This window comes from Arachis ipaensis, chromosome B7, assembly GCF_059453495.1.
Source record: "Arachis ipaensis isolate K30076 ecotype BB chromosome B7, ASM5945349v1, whole genome shotgun sequence".
NCBI classification, from domain to species: Eukaryota; Viridiplantae; Streptophyta; class Magnoliopsida; order Fabales; family Fabaceae; genus Arachis; species Arachis ipaensis.
The window spans coordinates 115872817-115877680 of record NC_142442.1 but is presented as its reverse complement, the minus strand read 5'-3'; the positions used below and the strand labels follow the sequence as shown (position 1 = coordinate 115877680).

Here is a 4864-nt window from a genome sequence, read left to right as displayed (position 1 = left end):
TTATGTGTCTGTGGCATTTATGTATCCGGTGGTAATACTGGAAAACAAAGTGCTTAGGGCCACGGCCAAGACTCATAAAATAGCTGTGTTCAAGAATCATCATACTGAACTAGGAGAGTCAATAACACTATCTGAACTTTGAGTTCCTATAGATGCCAATCATTCTGAACCTCAATGGATAAAGTGAGATGCCAAAACTATTCAAGAGGCAAAAAGCTATAAGTCCCGCTCATTTGATTGGAGATATGTTTCATTGATAGTTTGGAATTTATAGTATGTTCTCTTCTTTTTATCCTATTTGATTTTCAGTTGCTTGGGGACAAGCAACAATTTAAGTTTGGTGTTGTGATGAGCGGATAATTTATACGCTTTTTGACACTGTTTTTAGTATGTTTTTAGTAGGATCTAGTTAATTTTAGGGATGTTTTCATTAGTTTTTATGTTAAATTCACATTTCTGGACTTTACTATGAGTTTGTGTGTTTTTCTGTGATTTCAGGTATTTTCTGGCCGAAATTGAGGGACTTGAGCAAAAATCAGATTCAGAGGTTGAAGAAGGACTGCTGATGCTGTTGGATTCTGACCTCCCTGCACTCAAAATGAATTTTCTAGAGTTACAGAACTCAAAATGGCGCGATTCCAAGTGCGTTGGAAAGTAGACATCTAGGGCTTTCCAGCAATATATAATAGTCCATACTTTGGCCAAGAATAGATGACGTAAACTGGCGTTCAACACTAGCTTTCTGCCCAAATCTGGCGTCCAGCACCAGAAAAGGAGCCAAAACCAGAGTTGAACGCCCAAACTGGCACAAAAACTGGCGTTCAACTCCAAGAAGGACCTCTACACGTGCAACACTCAAGCTCAGCCCAAGCACACACCAAGTGGGTCCCGGAAGTGGATTTATGCATCAATTACTTACTCATGTAAACCCTAGTAGCTAGTTTATTATAAATATGACATTTTACTAGTCTTTTTGACAATCTTTGGATTATCTTTTGATCTATTGATCACGTTTTGGGGGCTGGCCATCTCGGCCATGTCTGGACCTTTCACTTATGTATTTTTAACGGTAGAGTTTCTACACTCCATAGATTAAGGTGTGGAGCTCTGCTGTTCCTCAAAGATTAATGCAAAGTACTACTGTTTTCTATTCAATTCATCTTGTTTCGCTTCTAAGATATTCATTCGTACTTCAATCTGAATGTGATGAACGTGACAATCATCATCATTCCCTATGAACGCGTGCCTGACAACCACTTCCGTTCTACCTTCGACTGAATGAGTATCTCTTAGATCTCTTAATCAGAATCTTCGTGGCGTAAGCTAGAATGATGGCGGCATTCAAGAGAATCCGGAAAGTCTAAACCTTGTCTGTGGTATTCCGAGTAGGATTCAATGAATGAATGACTGTGACGAGCTCCAAACTCGCGATTGCAGGGCGTTAGTGACAGACGCAAAAGGATAGTAAATCCTATTCCAGCATGATCGAGAACCGACAGATGAATAGCCGTGCCGTGACAGGGTGCGTTGACCATTTTCACTGAGAGGATAAGATGAAGCCATTGACAAGGGTGATGCCTCCAGACGATTAGCCGTGCCGTGACAGGGCATTGGATCATTTTCCCGAGAGATGACCGAAAGTAGCCATTGACAGTGGTGATGTATCACATAAAGCCAACCATGGAAAGGAATAAGACTGATTGGATGAAGATAACAGGAAAGCAGAGGTTCAGAGGAACAGAAAGCATCTCCATTCGCTTATCTGAAATCTCTACCAATGATTTACATAAGTACCTCTATCCCTATTCTATTATTTATTTTCAAAAACCCATTACTGTTTTACATCCGCCTGACTGAGATTTGCAAGGTGACCATAGCTTGCTTCATACCAACAATCTCCGTGGGATTCGACCCTTACTCACGTAAGGTATTACTTGGACGACCCAGTGCACTTGCTGGTTAGTTACACGGAGTTGTGAACCATGGTCTTGGCATCATGTTTTTGGCGCCATTTCCAGGGAAAGAAAGAGCAATGAATTTTACATAATTAAAGTGTAATCACGATTCCGCGTACCAAGTTTTTGGCGCCGTTGCCGGGGATTGATCGAGTATGGACAACTGACGGTTCATCCTGTTGCTCAGATTAGGTAATTTTCTTTTTGTTTTCTTTTCAAAAATTTTTCAAAAATATTTCAAAATTTTCTCACCTGTTTTCGAAAAAAATTTTAGATTCAAAATTTTTAAGAATGAATTCTAGTGTTTCATGAAGCATGTGAAGCCTGGCTGGCTGTAAAGCCATGTCTAAATTCTTTTGGACTGAGGCTTCCAACCATCAGCTGTTATACGACTGTAGGGTATGTCAGGCATGTCATGTCTGATTTACATGCTGAAGCTTGGCTGGCCATTGGCCAGGTCTAGTGTTTTGGACCGGAGCTTTCATTGAAAGCTTGGCTGACTAGTGAGCCATGTCTAATTCCTGGACTGAAGCTTTAGACTAACAATGCAAGATTCCTGGAATTCATATTAAAAAATTTGGAATCCTTATTTTCTTTTTTAAGTAATTTTCGAAAAATACAAAAAAATTAGAAATTCAAAAAAATCAATAATATTTTTTTGTTCTTGTTTGAGTCTTGAGTCATATCATAAGTTTGGTGTCACTTGCATATGCATCTTGCATTTTTCGAAAATTTCATGCATTCATACTGTTCTTCATGATCTTCAAGTTGCTCTTGGTGAGTCTTCTTGTTTGATCTTAATGATTTTTTGCTTTGTGTTGTATGTTGTTTTTCATATGCATTCTTGAATTCTTAGTGTCTAAGCATTAAAGAATTCTAAGTTTGGTGTCTTGCATGTTTTCTTTGCATTAAAAATTTTTCAAAAATGTGTTCTTGATGTTCATCATGACATTCATAGTGTTCTTGGTGTTCATCTTGACATTCATATCATTCTTGCATACATTCATTGTTTTGATCCACAACTTTCATGCATTGCATCATTTTTCTTGTTTTTCTCTCTCATCATAAAAATTCAAAAATCAAAAAAATATCTTTCCCTTTTTCTCTCATCAAATTCGAAAATTTGAGTTGACTTTTTCAAAAATTTTTAAAATCAAGTTGTTTCTTATGAGTCAAATCAAATTTTCAATTTGAAAATCTTATCTTTTTCAAAATCTTTTTCAAAAATCACATCTTTTTCAAAATTCTTAGTTATTTTCGAAAATTCCAAAAATATTTTTCAAAAATCTTTTTCTCATTTTTATATCAAATTTTCGAAAATAACATAATCAATTAATGTTTTGATTCAAAAAATTTGAAGTTTGTTACTTGCTTGTTAAGAAAGATTCAAACTTTAAGTTCTAGAATCATATCTTGTGATTTCTTATGAATCAAGTCATTAATTGAGATTTTAAAAATCAAATCTTTTTCAAAACTAATTTCTAAAATATCTTCTTATCTTACCTTTTTCAAAAAGTTGGTTTCAAAATATCTTTTCTAACCTCCTAACTTCTTATCTTTTCAAAATTTGTTTCAACTAACTAACTAACTTTTTGTTTGTTTCTTAACTTTTTCAAAACTACCTAACTAACTCTCTCTCTAATTTTCGAAAATATCTTCCCTCTTTTTCAAAAATTTCTTTTTAATTAACTAATTATTCTTATTTTTATTTTTTTTATTTTAAAAAATTTCGAAAAATACTAACATTTTTCAAAAACCATTTTCGAAAATCACTAACTCTTTTTCAAAAATTATTTTCGAAAATTTCTTCTCTCTCATCTTATTCTATTTATTTATTCATCTACTAACATCTCATCTCACATCTCAACCCTCCTCACAGTTGTGTTTCTTCCATTATATTACATTCTTTGTCTCCCCCTCTTCTTCTACTCACACAGAGATCCCTATACTGTGGTATAAAGGATCTCTATTATTATTATTATTTTTCTGTGCCCTCTTCTTTGTCATATGAGCAGGAGCAAGGATAAGAACATTCTTGTGGAAGCAGATCCAGAACCTGAAAGGACTCTGAAGAGAAAATTAAGAGAAGCTAAATTACAACAACCCAGAGATAACCTTTCAGAAATTTTCGAATAGGAAGAGGAGATGACAGCCGAAAATAATAATATTGTTAGGAAGATGCTTGGTGACTTTACTGCACCTAATTCCAATTTACATGGAAGAAGCATCTCCATTCCTGCCATTGGAGCAAACAACTTTGAGCTGAAACCTCAATTAGTTTCTCTGATGCAGCAGAACTGCAAGTTTCATGGACTTCCATCTGAAGATCCTTTTCAGTTCTTAACTGAATTCTTGCAGATATGTGATACTGTTAAGACTAATGGAGTAGATCCTGAAGTCTACAGGCTCATGCTTTTCCCTTTTGCTGTAAGAGACAGAGCTAGATTATGGTTGGATTCTCAACCCAAAGACAGCCTGAACTCTTGGGATAAGCTGGTCACGGCTTTCTTAGCCAAGTACTTTCCTTCTCAAAAGCTGAGCAAGCTTAGAGCTGATGTTCAAACCTTCAGACAGAAAGAAGGTGAATCCCTCTATGAAGCTTGGGAAAGATACAAACAGTTGACCAAAAAGTGTCCTTCTGACATGCTTTCAGAATGGACCATCCTGGATATATTCTATGATGGTTTATCTGAGCTATCAAAGATGTCACTGGACACTTCTACAGGTGGATCCATTCACCTAAAGAAAACGCCTGCAGAAGCTCAAGAACTCATTGACATGGTTGCTAATAACCAGTTCATGTACACTTCTGAAAGGAATCCTGTGAGCAATGGGATGCCTATGAAGAAGGGAGTTCTTGAAGTTGATACTCTAAATGCCATATTGGCTCAGAATAAAATATTGACTCA

General features: G+C 36.0%; 1 non-coding gene across 1 annotated transcript; it reads right to left on the bottom strand.

The window, feature by feature from the left end:
* Positions 1–4496: 4496 nt before the first annotated feature.
* On the bottom strand, positions 4497–4604 carry LOC148553822 (small nucleolar RNA R71). Its single transcript, XR_015893231.1, has one exon. It is a non-coding gene; the product is annotated as a small nucleolar RNA R71 (small nucleolar RNA).
* Between the last annotated feature and the right edge of the window lie 260 nt (positions 4605–4864).